Source organism: Triturus cristatus, chromosome 12 (genome assembly GCF_964204655.1).
Source record: "Triturus cristatus chromosome 12, aTriCri1.1, whole genome shotgun sequence".
In the NCBI taxonomy this organism is placed as follows: domain Eukaryota; kingdom Metazoa; phylum Chordata; class Amphibia; order Caudata; family Salamandridae; genus Triturus; species Triturus cristatus.
In genome coordinates, this window is record NC_140595.1 from 779,419,078 (window position 1) to 779,445,735 (window position 26,658).

Below are 26,658 nucleotides of genomic sequence, written 5' to 3' on the forward strand. Positions count from 1 at the left end.
TCTCCTTAACATCCACGTTTTGTACCAGCCAGTCCCTCCTCCCGGAAGACACCATCAGTACTCCGGCGGAGTTGTGGGCCACAGGATGTAGTGACATCGGATACTGCTGCTCTACCTCGTTACCCGATGACTACAATGACTACAAAGAGGTCTTCGACAAGCAGAGTTACCACCCCATCGACCCTACGACTGTCGTATAGATCTGGTTCCCGGAGCAGACATCCCATGCAGCAGGGTGTATGCTCTCACAGAACCAGAGACGCATTACCTGAAGTCCTACTTGGAAGAAAACCTTGCTTCCGGTTTTATCCGACATTCAACGTCTCCGGCATCCTCCCCTCTCTTTTTTATTTCGAAGAAGGACTGTGATGAGCTCAGGACGTGCATTGACTACCGAGCAATCAACAAAGTGACGGTAAAGAACAGATACCCGTTACCCCTGATCCCGGTATTGCTGGAGCAACTGAGAGGCGCACATATCTTTACCAAGCTGGACCTGCGGGTGGCCTATCATCTCGTACGAGTCAAGACAGGCGATGAATGGAAGACCGCTTTCAGGACCAAATACGGGCTTTACGAGTACCAGGTGATGCCTTTCGGGTTGTGTAACGCCCCCGCAGCCTTCCAATATTTCATGGATGAGGTATGGCGAGGACTGTTGTACACCAGCTGTATCGTCTACATCGACGACATCCTCGTATATTCGGACAACCTTCCAGATCATATACGCCATGTAAAGGCAGTGCTGGACAGACTCCGAGCACATTCACTGTATGCCAAACTAGAGAAATGTCTGTTGCATGTCGAGGAGGTTGCCTTTCTGGGGTACATCATCAATGCACTAAGCTTCCAGATGAACATGGGGAAGGTAGAGGCCATAACAGGATGGAAGCCACCCCAGCATGTAAAATCAGTTCAGAGCTTTCTGGGGTTTGCTAACTATTATAGACGCTTCAGCAAGGACTTCTCCAAAGTGATACACCCCATCTCCAGTCTTCAACCCAAAGGGCATTACCACAAATTGATAATGTCCTCCTGGGGTTGAGAAAGCAGTTTTGGCTTTTGCACTTTCAGCTAGCCTGATTTGCCAGTAGCCAGCTGTGAGGTCAAATGAGCTCAAAAACTTGGCAGCTGCCAATCTGTCAATGAGCTCATCTGCCCTAGGTATTGGGTGGGCATCTGTCCTAGTGACAGCATTGAGACCTCTGTAATCCACGCAAAACCTCGTCTCTCTCTTACCATCTTGGGTGTGAGGTTTTGGCACAAGAACTACAGGACTAGCCCAAGGGCTCTCTGAAGGTTCAATGACTCCCAGCTCCAACATCTTTTGTACCTCAACTTTTATGCAGTCCCTGACATGGTCAGGTTGCCTGTAGATTTTACTCTTCACAGGCAGACTGTCACCAGTGTCCACCTCATGGGTGCACCAGTTTGTCTGACTTGGGGTCAGGGAGAACATATGTCTGTAGGCCTGCAGAACTTGTCTGCAGTCCTGTTGCTGATGATCAGTGAGGCTGTCAGAAAAGACCACACCATCAACTGAACCATCATCAGGGTTCTGAGTCAACAGGTCTGGGAGAGGGTCACTCTCTTCCTCCTGCCCCTCATCTGTAGCCATGAGTAAGCCCTTGTCTGCCCTGTCAACATATGCCTTCAATCTGTTGACATGAAGCACCCTGTGGGGGCTTCTGGGAGTCCCAAGATCCACCAAGTAGGTGACTTCTCCCTTTTGTTCAACAATAGTGTGGGGTCCAGACCATTTGTCTTGGAGTGCTGCTGGGGCCACTGGCTCCAACACCCACACTTTCTGCCCTGGCTGGTATACAGTCAGCACAGCCTTTTGGTCATGCCAAGCTTTTTGGAGTTCTTGGCTTGCCTCAAGGTTTTTAGAAGCCTTCTTCATGTACTCTGCCATCCTGGAGCGGAGACCAAGTACATAATCCACTATATCAAGTTTGGGTTGTCTGAGAGGTCTCTCCCATCCTTCCCTTACTAGACACAGGGGTCCCCTTACAGGATGCCCAAACAAAAGCTCAAAAGGGCTGTAGCCAACCCCCTTTTGTGGGACCTCTCTGTAAGCACACAGAAGGCAGGGTAAAAGGATGTCCCATCTTCGCCTAAGCTTGTCTGGTAAACCTTTTATCATCCCTTTTAAGGTCTTGTTGAACCTTTCAACAAGCCCATTGCATTGTGGGTGAAAGGGGGTAGTGAATTTGTAGTTTACACCACACTCCTTCCACATTGCAGTCACATATCCTGACATGAAGTTGGCACCTCTGTCAGACACAACCTCCTTTGGAAAACCCACTCTGGAGAAGACTCCAAGTAGGGCTCTTGCCACAACAGGTGCTGTTGTGGACCTCAGGGGTATAGCTTCTGGATACCTGGTGGCATGGTCCACTATCACCAGTATGAATCTGTGCCCAGATGCTGTTGGGGGGTCCATTGGTCCTACAATGTCTATCCCCACTCTCTCAAAGGGAACCCCCACCACAGGTAGTGGTATGAGGGGGGCCTTTGTGGTGCCACCTGATTTGCCACTGGCTTGGCAGGTGACACAGGAGAGACAAAACTCCTTGGTATCTTCTGACATATGAGGCCAGTGAAAGTGAGGGACAAGTCTGTCCCAAGTCTTATTCTGGCCTAAGTGTCCTGCAAGGGGAATATCATGGGCCAAGGTAAGAAGGAAGCCTCTGAAGCTCAGTGGTATGACCAACCTCCTGGATGCACCAGGCTTGGGGTCTCTAGCCTCTGAGTACAGCAGCCCTTCATCCCAATACACTCTATGGGTACCTTGAGCATTCCCTGCAGCCTCAGCAGCAGCCTGCTGTCTGAGGGGTTCAAGAGAAGGACAGTCTAATTGAGCCTGCCTCAGATCTGCCCTTGAAGGTCCCCCTGTCCCAAGAAACTCAACCTGATCAGGTTCCAGTTCTTCTAGGACAGTTCCTTCAGGGCTCTCAGAATCATCCTCCTGTGAGGGCTGATCCACCACCTGAGGCAGGGGGGAAGGCACAGCCTTTACCCTACTGCTCTTTCTCTTGGGTTGTGTCTGGTCCATTGTCCCAGGATCCAGCACTTGTTCAGTGTTACACTTTTTGGCCTGTGACCTGGTCACAGCAAGGACATGTGCATCTATCCCCAGCATTTCTGCATGGGTCCTATACTCCACTTCAGACCACACTGAAGTTTCAAGGTCATTTCCCAACAGACACTCTACAGGAAGGTCTGAACTTACCACAACTTTCTTGAGGCCAGTTACCCCTCCCCAGGAGAAGTTAACAATTGCCACACTATGGGAGGTAGTGGCATTGCTAGCGTTGGTCACTAGGTAATTCTCACCTAGCATGATCTGTCCAGGGTCCACAAAGGCAGGTGTCACCATTGTGACACTAGTCCCAGTGTCCCTGTAGGCCTGAGCCATTCTATGATTGATAAAAGGAGTCTGTCTGTACTTGCCCAGGTTACTGGGACCCACAGTAGAGGACAAAGCTCTGTCCCCATCACAGATCAGAACAGCCTGAGTGGGTATCCTGACTAGGCCAGAATCCTCCTCAGTTCCCAGAGTTAACCCTACTACACCCTTTTGCTGGGAACCACCACTTACAGCTGGACTAGGGGGTACAGTTGCCTTAGGGGCAATAGTGGCTGGGGGCTTATCCTTTTTGGTGCATTCACTAAACCAATGTGAGTTTGACTTACAATAGTTGCACCAGGGTTTCTTTTGGCCATCTTTCTTTTTATCCTTTTTGGGACCACCCTCCCCCTGAGCCTTTTGGGGGCCTGGTGAAGACTTCTGGTCTTTTTGTTTCTGATCATTACCCTTCTGGTCTGCCTTTTTCTGATCACCGCCCTGGTTCTGGTTTTTCTGCTTAACTCTAGTCCTGACCCACCTATCTGCCTTCTTTCCCAATTCCTGGGGAGAAGTTAGGTCAGAGTCAATCAAGTGTTGATGCAGAAGCTGGTTTTGACAGTTATTAAGGATTTGTTCTCTCATGATCAAATTATACAATCCTATATAGTCCTTAACCTTACTACCCAATAACCAGCCTTCCAAAGCCTTAGTGGCACAATCTACAAAGTCAGTCCAGTCCTGAGTCTTTGTCTTCTGGGTATCCCTGAACAACAACCTGTATTGTTCAGTGGTTAGGCCAAACCCATCAATCAGAGCACTCTTCAGGACAGTGTAATTGTCAGCATCCTCATCACTAACTGTGAGGAGCTTGTCTCTACCTTTCTCAGAGAAGGAGAGCCACAAGATAGCTGCCCACTGACTTTGGGGTACCTGCTGTACTTTGCAGGCTCTCTCCAAAGCAGTTATCCATTTGTGGATGTCATCCCCACACTTGTAGGGAGGGACAATCTTGCTCAGGTTTCTATTATCATAGGTCCTGTCTCTATCCTTAGGCATATTGCTGCCACCAGTGGGATCTAACCCACTTAACATTTGCTCTCTGGCCAGAGCAAGCTTCTCTTTGGCAAGGGCAAGTTCTTCCCTTTCAATCCTCAGATTGGCTTCCCTCATTCTGGCCTGATGCTCTTTTCTCTGTGGAGAAGTCATTCCCCTGTGAGAAGAGGCATGGGAGCTATTAGAGACATGGGAGTGGATAGATTCCCTTGAAGGGGATCTTCCTCTCCTGCTTCTCTGCTTAAGTCTACCTGAGGGTTTGAAAGGGGAGACCCCATTCAGACTCCCATGTAGGCTTAAGTTAGCCTGGCTAAGTTTTCCTACTTTAACCTGGCTTTCTGCCTCATCTTCTGAAGTCTCCTCTGACTCATCTGTCTCAGTATGGTGAGGGGAATCTCCTGTAGAGGGTAGGCCCTCATTGGTACCTAGGGCACCATGTTGGGAGGCTTTCTGAATATCATATTCTTCTAGGAGCTCCACTAGATAGATGAGGGTAGGGTTTGAACCCTGTTTTAACTTTCTGGCGGTACACAATTGTCTCATCTCCTGAAAAGTTAGGGTATCATATCTGGAGGGTATCTTTCTAGGAAGTCCCTCCCCTGAGAGAGTATCATCTTGATCTCCTCTCAGAGACATGATCTAGTGAGGGTGTGGTGTGTGGTGTGTGCACCTACCTACACTAGTTGTATCTACTAAACCTCTCTAGTAGTTGTAGTCAGGGTGTGCTAGGCCCTTCAAACTACAACAACTAAGTCCAGTAGGACTTACGTATTTATAATCTATGTTATATGTACCTAACAATATCTGTGTGATCTTTCAATTTAGTATCTCAAGATTACAATGGTATTAACAACAGCAAGCTCAGATCCCACCGCTGCCACCAATGTGAGAAGTTGGCCTGATATATGATGTCACTAATTCTAGTGTACACCTTGTATCAGTCCAAACAACCCTTATGGTGATTGGTTGTAAAGTCAACCTTATGGACCAGCTATCCTAGTGGTAGCATGGACAAGAGCAGTCTTAGGATAAACTCTGTATGGCATGTGAAGCCAGCTGTTATACCATTTGTAATCCCTTGAATACCAAATGAAAGGACACCACAACAGATGTATATAAAAAATAGAATGTATTTATTGTAGTCAAAATACCCTCAGCACTCTTTATGAGATTTGAGGTAAGTACAACACAGTCTTATTTAAGCATACATTAAGTCACACAGGTAAGTAATACAGTTAGGCCCTAGGGGCCACGCAAACCATATACTAATTAAGTGGTATAAGAACCACTGTCACGAACACAGGATAGGCCTAGGCCTAGGGAATCGCTGGGGCTACACTATACTATCAAAGGTTAGGAAGTGGGAGGCCCACGGGATTCCGGTGCAGAGTGGAAACACTCACGCGTAATGCGTAAAAGTCTATAGAAATAGTAGTTATTAGAAATTAAGAGTTTTAGGACACTTCTGGAGTAACTAGGAGGTCGAGACTTGGAAACTAGACCCTAGGATAGTCAATACCATTGTGAGCACCGGAGTACTCAAGTTACCTAGCCCACGGGCTGCGGGTGCATAGGTGTGAACTTGCGTCGGGTTTCGTCGTTGACTCCTATGGATGCCTGAAGGAAAGTTGCTGACAGGCAGTCAGTGAAGAGTGTCCGGTGGATCCCAAAGATGGGATCAAGAAGGTAGGTACCTGCAAGCAGAAGGGACAGAGTCTAGGTCGCCAGCCAGGAGCCGGGAAGGAACCAGGAAGGAACCAGGCGATGTCGTGAAGATGCAGGTGAAGAGGTGAAGCTTGTCACAGCAACCACGGGTACCAGGAGGCGTCGAGGATCACCAGAACCAGGAGGCGAGCTGTCCCACGAAGGCTCTTGCTGTCGGCAGCGTCGATGTCGAGTTAGGACCCAACAAGCCTTGGCAAGCGTAACCCACGCAGGATGGAGGACTTGCTTCTGGTGCAGACCAGGAAGGTCTGGGGTACTTCTCTTTCACAGAGGAGCGAGTGCCAGTCTGGAGGAGCCGGACCAGCAAGATAAAATCAAAGGTTCGATGTCGCAGAGGTCACTAGCCAACGGGCCAGCAACCGGACAACACATCAAACAACTCAAGTGCAGAAGGGCCCCACGCAGAACACGTGAAGTGTGGGGAGCTGATCTTCTTTGCAGATGGTGCTCGGGATTGGGGCTTCTCAATTCCGCAAGCACAGCCTCGTGGAAGCCTCAGAAGTTGCGCTAGTCAGTTATTAGCCACCTTTCCCAAGTCGCCGGTCCCACGTCCCTCGTCGCCTCCATGGGTCTCAGCTTTGCTGTAGATGTGGATCTGGTTCAGAGATGTCTGGAAGTCTCGGCGCTGGTCAGTCTCTGCAGTCGTCCCTCGCAGGATTCAGTCGCAAAGCAAGCAGCGGTCGCTGGATGGTGCCTGGTTGCCCAGGGTGGTCACTCCTTGGCCACAAGGGAGATTCTTCAGTCTTCTTCCTGAGGTCGAATGTCGAAGGTCCAGAGTTTCTGTTCAAGTTGCAGATTCAGGATAATCTAATTCTGCAGGGCTCAGCTACCTACTGATATACTGGGCTAGTGGGCTGGGCTACCTGCAAGGTCCCTCCTATGGGTGGGACCAGGAAGGGGAGTGGTTACACCCCCTTTCCTTTGTCCAGTTTCGCGCCAGAGCTAGGGCTGGAGTGCCCCAGCGCCGGTTTGAACTGGACTATGCATGGGACACCTTGTGTGCCCCAGGCAGTGTCTAGTTTCTTTCATCCCTCCCTGCCCCAATACACTAAGGCCTGTCTGGGGTGGTGCTAGCACCTCCCAAGGCAGGAAACCTATTGTCCAAGCCTCCCTCGCTGGAAGGACTCCCAGCAGCAGGAGGTTAGACTTGTGTCTGTGGCAGCAGCATCCATTTTGTGATGCTGGGGCTCTGGTTAACTTTAACCGGGTAAGTAGGTTTCAACATGTCTTCTCCCTCTAGAAGGGAGGAATAATATCCTCATCACCAGAAATGGTATGGGGGTATTATTCCAAAGTGTTAGACACCTTACACGACATGTTTTGATAAAGCCAAACCATAGTTACCATAACCGTTTAAGATTATAAGGTACTTTAAGAGTATATGGTAGGCTATATCATAGAACAGCTATAAGGACATGGTTCCGAAAGCTGCAGACAGGCTCAGTTCATGCTAGAGCACCATCTCACATGTTACCAAGCACTCTGCCTCCAGGATTGTTAAGGCCTGTCATAGGAGTGGCTGATAGGTACACATGTGTCTATATATAAGGTAGGTATAGGGATACTACACCTAAGCAAGGGGTGATTACACGACCTTGCCCCAGCTGAGTGATCAGCCAGTTGTGTCATAATGGAAGGCCAGGCCAGGGGTGGCATAATACATGCTGCAGCCCCTGGTAGGCCTAGGGTACACCTATGCCCTGGGTACCTAGGGTACACTATACAGGGGCCAATAAGGTGATCCTTACCAATTGGGTTATGCACCTAAAGTACATAGTAGGAATTTAGAGAGAGAACAGCTGGGCTGTGGGTCTGATTAGCAGGCCCACAGCCACATCTAAGTCGAAAACCAGTGAAGCAAAAGCAAAAAGTGGGGGTGAACATAGAAAGCAGACCCTACTCTCCTACACACGCCAGCTGCGATGGTCCTTGTTCTTCTCAGATTATGATTTCATAATCAAGTACAGACCCGGACCCCAGAACGGAAAGGCAGACGCTTTGTCCCGACAAGGAGAATCAGTAACCCCTCCCTTGGTCGAAACCATGGATCCTCCTGCCATACTTCCAGCTTCGGCTTTCCCGGACAAAACCCTCATCTTCCTCGTCTCTCAGGATTTCCTCGAGGACGTCAAGGTCGCTCTAGCCAACATAGACAGCCAAGCATGGATTCAAGAATCACCTGAGCATAGAAGCTCCACCGGGGACTTGTTGTACCACCAACATGCCATGTACGTGCCTCAAGCAGCGCTACAGCAGCAAGTGCTAACCTGGGCTCATGACTCCACGCTCGGAGGTCATCTGGGGGAATATAAGACTATCGCCAACATCGAAAGGTCGTTCTGGTGGCCTAGGCTGCGTAAAGACACAAAGGAATACCTAAAAAACAGCACCGTTTGTGCACAGGGAAAAACCAGCTATTCCAAACCAGTGGGACTTCTGCGACCCATACAGGTACCTCCTTTTCCCTGGCACACAGTATCCATGGATTTTATTATCGAAATGCCCCCCTGTGAAGGATACACAACTATTCTAGTGGTCATCGACCATCTAAAGAAAATGGGGCATTTCATTCCGCTAAAAAGACTACCCACCTCATCCGAATTAGCAGTGGTATTTCTACAACACGTAGTGCGAGCACATGGGATCCCGAGGATTCTTATCACAGACCGGGGTACGGTGTTCACTTCACGGCTTTGGAGGGCTCTTTGCACTACCATGAACATCGAAGGCCTGTTGTCCACAAGCTACCATCCCCAAACCGATGGGAAAACCGAACGGCTCAACCACACGTTGGAGCAATACCTACGATGTTTCACCCTCCAAAACACCTCTGACTGGTATTCCCTGATATGGACGGCGGAATTTGCTTACAACAATGCAGTACACTCCACACTGGGATGCTCGCCCTTCTTTTGTTTATATGGGTTTCATCCGAACAAGCTACCCTTCGACTGGCCAGTAGTGTCCAAACACCCCACAATACAGGAACACCACGCTCACTTTAGAGTGGTGCTCATAGACGCCAAACACCAGTTAGTCCTCACTCAGGCAACGCAAAAAAAAGACGCAGACACTAAGAGGGCTCCGGAACCCGCATATCAGGTGGGAGACAAGGTGTGGCTGTCCACTAAACATCTGCAATTAAGAGGGGCAGGCAAATTGGCTCCCAGATACATCGGGCCCTATGGGATAGAGGAAATCATCAACCCTGTGGCTGTGCTGCTAACTTTACCCCTTTCTTGGCATATCCATCCGGTATTCCATGTGTCCCTACTCCAACCGTGTCCTGTGGACATGAGGCTACCATCCAAACCCGCTCCCCTTGATATAGACGGACAGGAAGAGTACGAAGTCTGGGAGATACTAGACTCTCGAGTAAGCAGAGGCCAGGTGCAGTACCTAGTGGACTGGAAAGGGTATGGGGTGGAAGATAGGACCTGGGGACCTTACACCAACCTATACTGCCCCCTTTTGCTAGAACGTTACCATGCTAAGTATCCCGGTAAGCCAGGACAACTGCCGAGACGGCGGTCCTTAAGGGGAGGCTCTGTCGCGATTACGTGGCGTAGACTAGGGTTCAGATCACTAAACAGGCTTCCCATTACTTTCAACCGAATGAAATGGCTGGATATGAATGCGCTACCGGTGGGAGGCCACTAGGGGGCGAGCGGAGAGATCGGCACTACAGTACCCAGGAGCCTACTCTGCGGCAGACCGGAAGCGAGCTCCGGCGCTCAGACCACAGGAAGGCTACAAAGCCCCTCCTCATTCGAGGCCCGGGGCTTGGCAATTCGTTTCCTTTGAGGACGAGTGACCAGCCCGAGGAGTTCCTGCCGGATTGTTCCGTGGCGGCACTGCGGCATCCCAGCTGCTTTTCTCCGTGCCCCTGAGTCACCGCTGTTTGCGCTCCCCGCTCCGCTTTCACGCTCGTTCGGGACTCGGCCGGCGGAAGGTGTTCCCCGCTGGAGTGCCGAGTCTCGGAACACTCATTTCTCCCGACGACCATAGGAGGGCGGAACGGACTTCGTCCTCAAGCTTCCGACGGTGCGGAAGTCAGACACCCCCTCAGTGTCGCAACCGAGGGGGGGGCCTTGGATTTATGAAGCAGAACGTCGGCGGCGCTTGGCTTGCGCCGTTATCAGGTATTTAGGTTTGGTTCAATGTGGGGGAACACCGCACCGGTGTGCATTCGTCGGATTGGAATCCTGGGTGCATTATACGTCCCTAATTTTGTTTTAGTTTATACACGTCGAGAAGGAAACAACGTGTGTGATTGCACCGGAACCCCATTGCTGATTTTGGTTATACAAGACTATTACTGCTTGGGCACGAAACCATCCCACTAATTGAACAGCAGCCCGGACTACAACTTTAAGTCCCTTACAGAATTACACGAGCTCCTGCACCCAAAAGCATTCTTCCTTTTGTTTACTGCGAGGTAGAGTGTGTGAGTGTGATCGTTGCACTGCATGTGGTTGGGATACTTGGTTGTCTGCATTGTTCTTCGCTGATCCCCGGTTTCTTGTCTTGTTTCTTGTGCAGTTACCTCTGCTGGACTCCCGTGCCTCTGTGCTGATGTGGCCTGAATGATCCGCAGAACTAGGAGAAACCAGTGGGTTCGCAGTGTTTGTTATTTTATCCTCTTCCCGTTTTCCCGGGGTGCATTCGTTCATAGTGGTGTTCGTTTCACCCTGTGTGGGGCTGCGCCCAGTGGAGTAAGGGGACCTCTCTGCCTACCATCGTTTCTGATGAAGATCTTCCGAGGTTAGTGGCTACAAAACCCCATCTGCTACTAACGTCACAACTCACAGCCAATGCCCAACGGGGAACTTATCAGGGCAACGTGTTGATTCAAGTAACTGCATATGCTGCAGGAACTCCCCAATACAATTCTATACTCTGTTAGTCAGTATTCAGAAACCTGTTGGACAAATGGTGACAATGGTCAAGCGTCCGTATAGTCACAAACCTAATCTGGTACAGTGTAGAGCACTTGGACAAACCGGAATGCTTACCGGAAAGACAAATCCTGTTCAAAAAGACTGTAACAGAAGTATGTGTGGTCGTAACCTTCGTAGGAAAGAAAAGCAAGTTTACGGTCACACGAACTTCTGTTACGGTCTCATGATGCAGGATTTCTCATGATAGCCTTAACACACTTAGAGGAGGGATACTCCTCCTGTGTTCAAAGGGCAGAGAGAAACTCTCAAGTGGGAGTACGTCCTCCCTAAGTAAAATTGTAATCACAAAAGGTACTCCACTATATATCAAGATAACACTGGATAACCCCGGAGGGATGTTTGATGAAGCGACCTAGATGTTACCCACTGGGTTGTGGGAAAGGAAAAAATTCCTTTTTGTTTTAATTACCGTCACACACCCTAGTGATGTCATGCTTCATCATCGGGTCACCCTGTCCCCTAAAAGTCAGGGTGGGCTCAACCGTATCTCAGGAAGCGCTTGTAAGAGCTGGCCAGGGGGTCTTATAGAATCCAAATCCTCAGGCTGTTCCCGGTATCCCTTTATTCTTGGAACAGCATGAAATATTAAGATAAAATAGCATATAAAGGGTCAGTTGGATGTATTATTGGTCCTAAGACCCTAGTGCCAACATGTTTCAGCCTATCTAATGGCCTATCAGAGGTCCTAGGCTTTCTTCAGGGCTATATGAGTATAAAAGTTCCCTCCCTGGTATGTGCAGAAGACAATGATCTCACTGCTCCAGTTATAAAGTAAGGGCAGATATCTGCTCGTTTTTCATAAGAAAAGATACACTTATCTTTAATGTTAAGGATCTTGTTCCTTCTTCTCCATCTACAAAAGAAAAAGTGGAGAAACGAAACAAAACATAACACAGCAACTCAATACTGTAGTTATCGTTGTATCCCCCAGGTGATCTGCATATGAAATCCACCCATGCTCATCCGTTTTTCTGGGTGATTCCAGCCGTCAATCCTCAAAAGTGTCCATTATTCACACCTTCTTGTTATCTCATAACTATATCACTATTGTGACTAATACGTGATACATATTGTGCTGTGGCGATATTTATCGCATTCTATCCTTATTCAGTACCAGTGTACTAATAAGTGCTTGAGAAACGCCAGCATTCCTATAACTTCAAATCACACCAAAGTTCAACGTCTCCTACCACCGTCTCCACACTGATGACTGTGGACACCATTTCCTCCATCTCGTCCAGCTCCTCCTGTGGCGCTGGACTCCCGCCTCCAGTCTGCATTGCTGCCCTCTGGTTGTTGCCGAGTTTCTGCTTGGTTTTGCGCTTCACATCATTCCAGCGCCTCTTGGCCTCTTCCATTGTCCTCCTCAACACTCCGACTGCATTCACCTTGTCCACGATGGACTGCCATATTCAATTTTTTGTCGCCAATGACACATTGGAGGTGACAAATAGTTGTTGATGTTATTTTATCACCTGCGTTATCAGGATCCTGTTTTCCTGCGGACTGAACCGCGTCTTCCTCTTCTTCTTGTCCATGCCCTTCCCTGACCCCGAGGTCCAGGCCTGGTTCTCTGGGGGGATTGTGGGGTTCTGGTCGTCCTCTGTTCCTGCTCCGGCTACCCCCATTGTGCTACGCAGTTGTTTTGTTTTTGTTTGTGTTTTTTTTCTGCTTTTATAGTGATTTTTCCCGCCTGACGTGTGTGAATTGCAGGCCTGGCACAGCTTATCGCTGATTTTGTCATCGCGGTTGGGCCCATCGCAACTTTTTTCGCGTTTGGGTTTTGATTTTTATTACCGTCCCGGTAATGTTTTTGCGGACATTTGACGTTATCGGGGCACTATCGCATGATACCGCCGTGTTGAGAATGTGACGTTGACACGGAGTTATTTTCCCACGATAGACGGCGATATGTGAAATTGCGTTAACCTATTTGGTCGATGATTATTGCACGTTCTTGAGAATATACCCCTACATCAGGTACACAATCGCCACAAAAGGCTTCGAGCCTCTGGCATCTACACTAAGAGCCGGGAACGCTACACTGGATGAACACGAAGGGGAAAGAGTGAAACTGAATCATGTGAAGGGCAACTATTGGGAACTTCACAAAACATTATTGTTTGCAAAATAAAAATGTACTGCTATGGATCCCAAATTACAGAGTCATCTTCTTCATGGAACAAGGGGGCTATTCACAGTAGCATTCTGGAGTACCTGAAGTAGGTTCTCTTACATGCCATTGTGATTGGTCCAAAACATCTCAAACTGAACTGTTCCAAGAATATTCATGCACAGTTAGTACAAACAGAAAGGGCTGTGGCTTCTTAGCACATTTACTAATAGAGAGTTGGGGGTTTCACGCAAAGTTAAAAGGCTTCCAAGAGTATTTAAAAGAGTACTCGTATTGTACTGCAACATTTATATAGAACTTACTAACCCTATGTGGGGCAGTGAAGGTCTTGCCTACATGGGCAGCATGCTGCACCGTCTAGAGGGTTTGGTTGGAAGTGTGTTGCCTTTGTTTTGGCTCCTGTGTGGGAAGTGTTTCCATGTTGTGAGTGATGACCACAGAGGTGCGGTTATTGTGTTATGGGTCACAGCGTTTAGAAGTGTGATGGATGAAGAAGTGTGAGAGACAGGTGCGCCGGTGAAGGTGATAGTATTACTCCCGTAAATGCTTTTATGAATCAGCGCCAAGATTTTTACCTACGCCAATCTATTCCAGAAAGTGCATGAAGCTTAGGTTTACCAGAAGAACCCCTGCCTCCTGGGACACAAAGTTCCAAACCCTGGCTATTATTTTACATTCCAGGCCCGCAGCCAGGTGTATATGTTTAGGGGGCAGTGAGAACATGGTCCTGATGCTGCAGAGGGCCACAAGGGTGAACGTGTAATTAACACTCTTTAGCATCTGCTAACTTATGGATGTGCCTTCATCCCCCCACAACTGTTTACAAGAGGTGGTAAGTGTCTGGCATGAGCTGTCAATCACCGCATGCTGCAGGAAGTCCTGCCCTCTTCCTGCAGCAGCAAGTCCTCACCAGCAGAGGGCAGACGAGCTCATTTTCACCTCAAGTAAAGTCCAGGAAACTTCTGGCACCTTCACAGAGGGAGAGGGTTCCCTACTTGAGTTTGAATGTTGTTGTAAACAAACAGGCATATAATCACAAAAACAGGCCCATCGTAAATACAAGCAGGGTTTGCTGAAGGGGCTGTACAAAAGGAATATAGAAATCACGAAAAGTTAGTAGGTTGTGTGCGTGGACTTCACAGGCGGGCAGTGATAATCAGATTGCTTTCAGCTTCAGTTGCCCTGATGAAGGCTCACAAAATCCATAAAGAGTCCAAGGGGTTGGAAAGTCAGCACTCCCATCCTTGAGGAGTCATTTAAATATTTAAAGGCCCTTGAAATGTAGCTACCCCTGTATTGCAGCCCTTCTGTGAAACAAGGACATGACAACGCACATGAGATTCAATCTACGGAACTTCAAAGTGTGTGCAGATCTCAATGACCTGACAAACTTGGACGTGGGCCCTGGTTTCTGTAAAGTAAACAACGACGTCCACAAGCAGGCACCTTAACCCACCAAGCTTTATTTCCCAGCAGTGTGTAGGCTGCAGCGGTGTCAGTCAAATGTAAGGTTTACCCGGATGGCCCCAGCCCTTGATTATTAAAGGACTATCCCATTTGGCAATCTAGAATTCCTGAATGGACAGTATCTCTAAAAGGCTGGTAGGGTTGGGACAGTGTCGCCCACACATGTGTCAGTTAGTGGAAAGTTCACGGCAGGGGGCACCGTGGCTAAATATCCCAAGCAGTATTCTTTTTAACACTGCTAGCTCACGCTTATCGTTCCTGATCTGAAAGGCGAGGGAGGAGTAAATAGTGTGCCCATTCAGTTCTAGGCATCTCAGCTGGAAATGCCATCTTGTAATAGTACCAGGTCATTAAACGTACAGCATCACTCTAGGGAACTGCTAGTAAAGGCATAGCAGGACCTGAAGAGGTGGCCTGCTGAATAGTAGTGTCACTGTCCCTGCTGAGAAGTACTGATCATGTGCATAGACAAGCATGCCAGATGTTGGTGTGCTGTAGAACTGGGCACTGCAGGTTTAATAGTTGTAACTATGTTTAAGAATCTTTTAGAAAAACTCAAAGTAAGTAAACCTTCAGGTCCTGTAAACATTATTTTTATTAGGAAAACCACCACAATCTAGTCCGTTTCCACTTTTAGCATCATGTCCAAAAGCTGAACACCGCCTAAATGTTTTCAGACCGTGAGCAAGGTACAGTGTCACTTCCACATGTTCGACCTTTGTATGAAAAACGTAAGTTTACGAGACCAGAATCTATGGATTCTATACTGAGCGCACTCTGGCAGATGACTTTGGGGCCTCGCCGGATGGAAGTTGTTGAAAAGTACCAGGCCGCTGCTGCTGGCACACAGGAGCCTCGGGGCTAGTTTCACTTCAGCTGCTGGCCGGGAGGTGGCACTTGGCGCTCTCCTTTGTCTCAGTTCTTAATTTGTAAAAAGAATAAGTGCCAGGGCCCCGCGGCACTGCCAATGGCAGTGCCAACACAATTACTAATCATCACACTCTTACAAGTTTGACAACTCAGCTTACTCTAGGCTCCCAAATTTATAAGAATGGTTTGGGCTGCAGTCAATAGTAATTTTTAACAGCGCCACCATGTGGCAGACAGGTACAAGCCCTGGTGTTGACAATTAGGAGCCGGTGCTGAGCGCCGGAAACCACCAGCTGAAATTAAGCACTGTAACATTGTACTACAGCTCAAGCAACCGGGTTGGAAAGGGGTCTGGCAATAGACCTCCTCCCCCTGAGTCTTGGATGGAAACTGTAGATATTTTTGAAAATGTGTGAAACAGGATTCACAATGCTGTGAGCGCCACCTAGAGGCCACAGCTTAAATGTAAGCAGGAAGAAACTTGTCCGGGGTCCAGCTCATCACCTAGCAATGAGTCACCACTCCTCGACCTGGGCCACAGCTCATAATTGTCTTGGGTAGCAGCACACAGCAACATCGCTAACTGCTGATTTGCAAATTTTACCCCCACAAAGTCTGTTGCCTGTAGCTCCTGGTCCAGCTGACGGGAGCTAGTTCAATACGTGTGAATAAGTATTTTAGTGCAGTGATGCGGACACCAGCACTAAAATGCGTTAGTCTCACTCCTGATGTGTGGAATTTGGCAGGACTGAATTGTATTAGTCATTAAACAACAAGGATCTGCAGAATGCCCAAAGGCTTTACCAGTGAGCGAGCGCTCTTCACGGGGAAGCCATTTCATGGTTTGTTGCGTGCCTTAAATCTATTGGCTTAGGTGAATGTAGTTTATTCAAATAAAGAAACAGTTCCCCATGAAAGTCTTCAAGTTAGCGGCGCAAACATTAATGTGGGCTGCCCTCACAACCCCCTCCCCCTAATGCATTCTGGGAGTTGTAGTCCTGTCTTATCAAATCAACCTAGTGGACAAAAGTCCTATATCACATTGGCTTGAGGAAGAAAATAACTGACTGCAGCCTGAAACCCACTGTGATGTGGAGTTATCTGGTAACTTTTATCAAGTCCCTGCTTCCTCAGCTGGCTTTCTCCTCTTGAACTTGAACCTGGCCTTCTGTTCTCTAGCTGGACACCTGCTCCTTTCAGTTTATTCCATGCCCTGACTTCATCTTGAGCTATGTCTTCTTACTCCGCTTCAGATCAGATGCCTTTTGGTTCACTGTGGGAGCATTCCAAATGTAAAAAAATGAAAAATGCAAACAACTGTTTTAGATACATATACATTCTGTTGCAGTTGCTGTGCAGGCATTATAACAGACCTGATGCACCACTGCTTTGGTTGGACCAGCCTACAGCATAAGGACTACATTGACCAGAATGCACTGGGGTGGGAGCAGGACAGGCTGCAGTGAATTCAAGACGACCTGTAACAACACCCTGCCTAGCAGGACAGTAAAGCATGGTCGAGTCAAGTGTTTCCTTTCACAAAGCACTGTCCCCTCCAACTTTAGTCCCATTGAATCAGTTACGCTTGACAGGATTAGACCTCACAAATTGCACTCTTTTCTGGGCAAAATCCCTGCACTCCTAGATACTGTCCCTGATGATATGGACTGATCCCAGACAGCCCTGTGTGAAGCGCCAACCGGGCTCTCCTTTGCTTTACTGTCCTGCTCAGGATGTCTTGACATCTGGGGAGAAGATGTGGCCTAACGGCTGGAGTGGTCGACCTCGAAGGTGTCTCGGCAGGTATACTCAACATCCTGTAATTCTGGGCAAATCACTTAATCTCCCTGTGTGTCCATCTGTAACGCAACTGGGGTCGCATTATAGACAAGTTGCATATTCATTGTTTGCGCCAGTCGCACCTTTTGAAAGGTGCGCCTGGCGCAAACAATAAAAATGTGCCCTATTATGATGAGTGCGCTGCCCACAGGGCAGCCGCAAGCTCAGCATGCAGACATGGCGACGCCAGATAGCAGCAGATGTCTTTGTGACATGTTAAATCATTTCTGTTTCATTTTACGCAAGACCCAAGTTTCATTCTGGGACTTGTAGTCCTGCTTTTAACCTCGTTCCTGTGAGCTCTAAAATCCCAGCACGCAAAGTGATGTTGCCTAAAAGCTAGCAGTGGCTACAAGTGGTCCACCCGACCTGGAATGGGGCCACTGAGCACCTATAAAGTGGCCACAATCGAAGGGACGGTGGGAAGCAGTTGGGCCTCTCAGAAACTTTCAATGACGGAGTCCAAAAAGTAGGACTTGAATCCACATTTCATGTCCATCCCCCCTCAAAAGCTTTTTTGAATTTGTCGCCCTGGGGCTGTATTATATGAAGGGTGCGCGGTCCCTTTCTGCGCTGCGACGCACCTTTAGCTAGGTACGCTGGGTACAAACGGAGACAGTGTTACAGTAGATGCGCTGCCCCCATGCAGCTACAGAGACTTGCCCGCAGTGTGGGCCAGCATTAATGAAAGGTGGACCGGCTGCTTGAAGCAGCATGTCCGTCTTTCCTTTGCAGACTACAACGCAGCACTTCAAAGGGGGACAGAGATGCCCTTGCAGGTCAGTTAGTGACTAAAACCCCTTGCAGATGATTTCTGGGGGGCTCCATGGGACTCCCTTTCTCTTCTTTCAGAAAGCTCCCCGCCTCTTTATATTGCACAGTCAGTGCGACTCCTGACGGCCTCTTTACCTGTGTCCATTCCACAGCGTGGCTGCAGTGGAAAAGTATTTCCCTCATTTGCACGGGTCCTCACTGGATGACCAAAGAAAACCTTTGCACCTGTAATGATGGTCTGCATCCTGCAGCCAGGCTAATGTCAACGCCCTTTATAAGTAGGGAGGGAGTGGCCCCACTACCCAAGAGATGGGGTGCCAAGTACAGAAATGTATACAAAAAGGATTTCTCTTGGACTACCATACACAGGAGATCAATCAACCATATATCATACAAACAAATGTCATAAATATATTATTATGAGAACCCATCAACCAAAACACAAAACGAATCTCACTATGAAAAAACTTCTTACTTTTATTAAAAAACATTATCAATAATATAAGACACTGTCGCCTAGGGCTTTACTCCCCCTGAGTATAATAAGTATACCACCAGACGATTTAGCTGTTGTGAGGCTTTATTTAGAGTTCGTGGACAATGTCTTGGTTTCTTTCTCTCCTCCTCGTCCTGCGGGGCAATAGCGACGATATCCTCTCCGAGTCCGGGGTCTTTGTCGGGTGGAAGGCCTCCGAGGGACATGCAAGGAAGGGAATACCAAATATTAGTGGACTTGTTCCTGTCCGATCAAGTATTGAGGGGGGAAGGGCAGTGAGGGGTCACCGGGGGTCCGGCACCAACAACACACGTGGGACAAGAGGACTCTGTGAGTGAGCGGGAGGTCTGCCTGATGCAGAGAAAACCAAAAACGATACCTCCAGAAATACCCGTGACCTCCCCACAAAGAAAAAAACAAGCTATCTCCCTCCCCGTGTGGACAGTAAGCCCAGGACCCATACCTTTCCCAGCCACGCTCCTCCAGGCGCGTGGCGGGGCGAGACGCCGTGAAGTTGGCCTCCTGGCTCTGCAGCTCTCTCGTCTCCTCTCACTCTGACCTCCGAATCACGTCCTCCGCTCTCCTCGTTACTCTCCGTCTCCTTCGCTCCGCACTCTCCGTCTCCGACCTCTCCTCCTCGGGCTTTCGCGCCGTCGTTCGTCCCGACTTCCGTCTTACGGAGTTCGAGGGTCTCCGATTGGTCCGCCGTCGTTGACATCACAGGAGGCATCTCTTTTGTCGCGGCGAGCCAGTCCGCGTTAAAGGGACCGCCGGCACCCTGTATAGAAGGTGGAAAGGGCCCGTCAGCGAGGGGGTTCTCGGAACCCGGGTCTTCTCCTGAGACTCGGCGACAGACACACTTCAAAATATACAAATGTTATCAAAGTCAATTCATCCATAGAACAAATCATTATATACGAGAGACAAAGACAAGTGACATACTAAAATTCATCATAAATACGTTAATTCGACTGAATCTGTTGCGTTGGAGTCTATCACTCTTAGAAATTAGACTCAAACGTTCCTCGAATTTAACAAATAAAAGAGCGTCGACGCGTTTCGGTGTGTTAATGATTTTGCGCCCCCTGTCTCTCATGTATATTGATTTGTTATATGGATGAATTGACTTTGATAACATTTGTAAGTGGAGCACCTTGCACTAATACGGACAACCCTTGTGGTGATGTTAGTGGTTTAAAACAACCATAGAATGCTCTCTAAGTGGTAGCCGTGGAAAGCAGCCTTCAGGGTTAGTCCAGAAGGAGTGTGAAGCCGCTTGTTTTACCAGTACTAATCCTATAGTGTAGGTTAAGTGAAAAAGAACCACACAGTGTAGTTATAAAAATATGTATTCATTATAAACCCTGACTAACACATTGAAATATCTCCTCCCCGGAGATATAATCACAATACACACAATACTTCAGTAATTTATAGAACACGTAAGTAGCACAAATACACAGTGGTGTCCAGGAGGAGACCAAACCATATACTAATAAAGTGGAATGCAAACTGCGACCGAAGTCGGGACTGGACCCAGAAGACTTAGAAGTGCTGGGGACCCAATTAACCACCCAAGGTAAGTACCCAGGAACCCTACAGAGGCCGTGTGCAGAGTGAAAACATGACCTCATGCTCAATAGGTCCCCTCCATGTACAACAACACTTGAAAGCCAGAGTTTATTTAATGCATCTTTAATCTGCATATACTACCTGCCTTTATGCATCTATATACCTTCCATGTACTTATGGATCTATATATTTATTACTTTTCTTCTAATTCAGCATATCCAATGCACTACCCTTTTTCTCACCCTATACCGCTCACAATATATCCTCTACCGCAACTCTTTGACTCATCTCAAACCTTTCTACTACTCTTTCCCATGCACTACCCTATACCTCTATCTATATATCCTCTACCTCCACTTTCTCATTCATCCCAAATCCCATACCACTACTATGATCCCCAGAATAACCCTTTGTAGGGTCTTCCCTACTCTAACACTTGTTGCATCATCTCATACCTCTTTTACTATTCCGATCCCCCAAACTAAGCCTTTCTAAACCCTTCCCTCCGACTCTTCCCCTCCACCTCCCTTTTACTCAAGCCAAGCCTCCTTCTACTGCTATGAGCTCCAAAACATCCCTCCACTATCCTTTTCAATCCAAATAACAGACTAACATGTCCACCACTCCAATTAATTTCATATTTCACTATACTAATTTACCACTAATCCATAATGGGTTCCGGAGTAGTATGCTACTTGCCAAAAAAGTGCTTCAACACCTCATCAGGGGTAGCAAGCACTATATAAATGCAACCCTTTTTTTCCTCTTCTATCCCTCCACTATCCTTTTCAATCCAAATAACAGACTAACATGTCCATCACTCAAATTACTTAAGTTTTTCACTATACTAATTTACCACTAATCCTTTATGGGTTCCGGAGTAGTATGCTACTTGCCGAAAAAATGCTTCGACACCTCATCAGGGGTAGTAAGCGCTATATAAATGAAATTACAATACAATTACAATGCAATACAAGTCAACAGGGAAGTTGTGGTTGCAGTTTTCAAGAAGCAGGACCCTTCCCAGAAAACTTAGCAAAAACCCCATGGAATATGGAAGGTTGGAGAGTCACCCCACCCGTGGATACCCCGGAACCCAGGATACCTACACCAGGGAAGCCGGGTGCATAGGTGAGAAGTGACGTTGTAAACCACCGTAGACCACAATGGAGGACTTCAGTAAAGATGACGCTGGTGAAGAAGGTGGAAGAGTGCGGTGGAACCCAAGGGTGGATTCAGGAAAAGAGGTACCTGCAAGGAGAGTGGACAGTCTATGCCACTCAGGAGTGACCAGGAGGCACGGAAGACGAATGCCCACAGATGTCCGAAGATGCAGGAGAGTTGACAGTGACCATGGTGCTGTAGCTGTGCAGACCAGGCGAAGCTGTGGAACATCAGGAGGCGTTCACGAGCTGTCCCACGTCGGATGTCAAGAGCCCCACATCAGGTGTCCGGCTAGAGCACCAACAAGCCTTGGCAGCAGCAACAAATGTGGCAGATGAAAAAGGTGCAGTGTCGGGCCAGCAAGGTCCAAGGGATTCACTAAGTGCAGGAGAGTCAAAGCAGACCCTGAGCAAACAGGGGAGCCTACTGGAGCCAAAGAAGACCGTCAAGAGGACCCGAAGGCACAGGAGTCGCAAGATGACCTCGAAAAGCTCACCAATGATGCAGGCCCACGGTGCAGAGGATGCGGTGAGGATGAAGATCTTGGTAGCAAGAGATGCTGGAGCTTCTAGGAGCCCAAAGATCTCTGGAGAAGAGTCTACATGCCTTGGCAACAGCAAGTCAACACGGTGTACAGGAGCACTGCTCCAGCGGTTCCAACAAGGGATACTGGCTTCAAACTTGCTGTGAAGGCAGTGCAGGCCTTGAGGTAGTTGCAGAACCACCACCTGTGTTGCTGAACCTTTCGGAATACGTGGGAGCTCAGGAACAGCAGACCAGTCAGCTTCCTTGCGGTGCTGCAGATGCAGGGGAATGACTCGTTCACTCCAAAGGAGATTCCTTTGGGTGTCTTGGATGCCCACAGGCCTGGAGAAAAACCTGTATGGAGCACAGACGACGCAGAAGACTGTCAGGACAATGAGACCAGGAGCAGCAGGCGTCTTCCAGATGCAGTCCCGGTTCCCAAAGCTAAGTCCAACGAAGTCCACAGTGCCCAGACGGTTGAAGATGAAGTGGTTTCGGATCTGAATCTTGTCCCACGACAAATCTGAAGAACCACCCACAGGTAAGCCCTTAAGTACTCTAAGGAAAGGGTTGGGACGATTCAGGGGTCCCACCCAGAGGAGGGGCTGGACAGTGGGGAGGATACTCCCATGTCCTTTGTCCATTTTCATGCCAGAGGGGGAAACAATGGCTCCCTGAACTGGTTCCAACTAGAGTATGCAAGGAGGGCACCAAATGTGCCCTCCAAAGCAGTCTATTGGGGCTGGCAAGCGTTCCCCACCCTAGCCCAATACACTAAGTCCTGTCTGGGAGGTGGTCACACCTCCCTGTGACAGGAAAACTATTGTCCTGCCTTCCCCTGCTTGAGCTTGGCTCAGGAGCAGGAGGGCAGAATCGTGTCTGTGGTCAGCAGCAGCCCTAGCTTGCTGTCAGACCCTGGATGATTGGTACCGGGAGCACAGGGGCTTCCCGGAGGAGGCCCACAGTGCATGGAATCATACCTCCAACACCATTTATGGCGTTGGGATATGATTCCAACATGTTTGATACCAAACATGCCAGGGTTTGGTACAGCCAGTTTATAGTTAGCCATCGCGTAATGACACATAGCCACTATATGTACCGTAATGGCTGATGCACTTACAACGCCTGGAGAATGGACTCCGGGGTTTGTAGGGGTGTCCTGCCCATGCAGTGGCACCCTCACACTTATAACCGAGCACCCAGCCTTCAGGATTGGATCGCCTGCCTTAGGGGTCACTTGTAGGTTTTAAAAAAAAACTATGAATCTCAGATATAAGAAAACATTTATCTGCTGTAAGTGATGCTAGCACCAGCTTGCACAGGCTGCAATGGCAGGCCTGTAGTCACAGTTTGAGTGACCTCCAAAGGCCTAAAACAAGGGTGTGTACTAGCTCCCATGCTTTTTAACCTTTTTTTAGCAGACCTCCCAGGAGAATTGGTTAACAGTATATCGCATGCCCCACGTCTGGGAAATATCTCGCTGTCCAATCTTCTATATAAGGACGATCTGGTTTTAATAAGCCGGACCCCAATCAGCCTACAACATCTGTTGGATACCACTAACACATTTTCGCAATGTAATGCACTACAGATTCATTTAAAGAAAACAAAAATTATGGCAGTGAATTACAACAAGGCCAAGGAAATAATGTGGTACCTAGATGGGAGCAGTCTAGACCGGGTAACCGACTACAAGTATCTTGGAGATCTACTCAACAGCAGAGAATCGTATAAACTCCAATTGGAGGTCTTGCGACGGAAGGGCACTATGTGCTACCACGCAATTAAATCCTTGAAGAAAGTCCTACCAGATCGAACTTTAGATCCCCTATTACAGGTAATTCGAGCACGTCTGCAGCCAATACTCACATATGGGAGTGAACCAATACAAGGGAAAGATGCAACAGTTTTAGACAAAACAATTGGTAGGTCATACAGAACAATCTTTCGGCTGCCAAATTACGTGTCCTCTGCCCAAATATGCCTGGAATTCGGTCTTCAGAAGCAATCTGTGGAAATTAGGGGTGCCTACATAAAAAACTGGCACAAGATCAGAGGCTCTGAGCAGGGATCCCTAAATGCACATCTATGGTTTGGACTGTTACACCGAGAGAAATCCCCCGCCAGAGAGTACCTGCTGGAATCATTGGAAAGGCTTGAATTGACTAACCTCCGGTAATCTCCCATTGATCATAAGAACTTCATAAAGGTCGTAACTACAGTAACAAAATTGATATCCTCAATAGAAGACAAGGAAACTTTGGCCAAGCGGGCTAACAGATGGACAGTACTTAATGATTATGCACCTCTGGTGCCACAAGCTTATTTAAAAATGGGAGTTAAACAAGAAATAAAGGAAAAATTCTAAAAATTGCGCTTGGGTATTATACCAATTCTCCCTCACTTGCCGCCATGGAAAAGGAGATCGGAGGAACAGTCCTGTCGTCTTTGTGGATCAGGAAAAGAGGATCTAATACATATAATTTGCATCTGCCCATGCCTGTTAGATATAAGGCAGGCCTTGCTTCAACCAACATTTAACCAGAAGGACATCCGGTCCTGCAGGCAGGCAGGCAGTAAAACTATGTTTTAACCCGGAGGAGATCCAATTAAACTGCCGATTCACTGTCAGAAATTATTCCCTCCCAGCGTTGAAGGAAATCTTGCAGTCTCTTCCGACAGGTGTTGTGCGATTAGGGGTATGTGTGACAAGTCTGTGTTTGAAGGTAGAGGCTCCTTTTATTGGTGGTCCCTCTACCCCTACCTTGCTAGAGTTGTTTCCCGCGTATGCCCCTCATCACATGCATCCTCTACCGCCCTAATGATGGTTAATATTGTTCCTGACTTTGATACGATTTTGGGTGGTCCCGGGAGGTGATCTTGTCTCCTACTCTATACTGCTGCCTATGAAAGCAACCTCTGTCAGCTGGGGTCTCTAGGGCACCCATTGACTTTGCAATATCAGTGTCCTGTTTAATTTTTCCGAGCATCTCATCAGCCTGCAGTCCGAGGAGAAGGGCTCCACAGAAGGCATATTGATGAGATGCTGCTGAACCTCTGGTTTGAAGCCCGATGGAGTGTGGTGCAGGTGTTAACTCCCCTAGCAGCGGTGTCGGCAGCATCAAGGGCGCAGCGTATGGTGGCATTACAGATGGTTTTTCCTTCTGCCACCATTACTTTACCACCGCTCTCAAACTCATCAGGGAGATGTTAAATGAGCTCCTCTATCTCCTCCTACTGGGTCCTATCATACCGGGAGAAAAGACCCACCGAATTGGTAATATGTCAACGAGTGGCTACCCCCAACAATACTCTTGCCGGCTGCATCCATTAGCTCGCTTTCCTGGTCAGGTAGTGGGGCGTTGCCTGTGGCTTTTGCAGAAGTCCATTTACTCTCAGAATGTACTGCAAATGAGTCAGGGGAATATGAGCCTTCATGTGTGTAGGATCAGATGGAGACCGCTTGAATTCTTTTTTCCATCCTAGGCGTAACCACCCTGGCCTTGACAGGCTTGCTAAATGTCTCAGAGGTAGACTTTCCCCTTCCCTTTAGAATAGGGAGGAACTGCACAGACAGCTACTATTTGGAAAGCATCTCCACAAGGAAATCTTTCTTTTTCGACATCATGTACATATCCGCCTTGTGGTAGGCGGCAGCCTGTTGGATATGTTGCATGTTAGACGGACCGGGAGGGTCGGCCGAGGACAGGAGGAGAGGTCTCCGGGGAGAGCCGTCTCCAGCGATCGTACAGACGAATAACTTCCCCCCCACAGATGTACACCACACAAGGATAAGGTTTAACGTTCTTTATAAGCGATCTCTTAGGTACGATAGGATGGTACAAGGAGGTCTGGACTCAGGGGTCCCCTCGATTCTAGTCTCTTGGTTGGGAAAGGGGGTAGCGGGACAGTCTGGTTACCAATCTGGTAGATGCGATGATGGATAGCTCACAATCCTCGAGCTCGGTGTTCTAGCTGGACGGGCCGCGGCAGCGCCAGCAGGTCCCGGTGAAGGTGGTCGTTACACGGTCCGCGGCAGCGCCAGCAGGTCCCGACAAAGGTGGTGGTTCCAACGGTCCGCGGCAGCGCCAGCAGGTCCCGACAAAGGTGGTGGTTCCAACGGTCCGCGGCAGCGCCAGCAGGTCCCGACAAAGGTGGTGGTTCCAACGGTCCGCGGCAGCGCCAGCAGGTCCCGACAAAGGTGGTAGTTGCAACGGTCCGCGGCAGCGCCAGCAGGTCCCGACGAGGATGGAGGATGTAGAAGGCCGCGGCAGCGCCAGCAGGCAGGACGATAGTTCACAAGGCAGGGCTACGGCAGCGCCGGTAGTCCGTCAAGGATGAGTTCTTCTCGGTGTCTCTCGACTCCAGGATACAACTGCCTTCCTGCTCTGGAGCTGTCCTAGTTATAGGTCTGGTGCCCTTTGATGTCCGGACCCTCGCACTTGGAGGTCGGGAGGTCCGGGATGAGGGAGTCCAGACACCCAGCAGGGGGGTGGAGCCCGCGCCCGGGGAGCTGGAGGGCGATCGGCACCTGGCGGGGGAGAGCCATCGACACTTCTTTCTCCCATCGACCTGCCAAGTGGTCCGTTCACCTCCTGGGTGGATGGTGGTGCCGGGATGTCGGGGCCTGGCCAGGCCCAGGGTTAGGGTCGAGCTGAGGCCACGCGGCCTCGTGGTGCAGTGTCCAAGATGGCGGCAGGTCCGGCCGAGGGAGCCGGTAGTG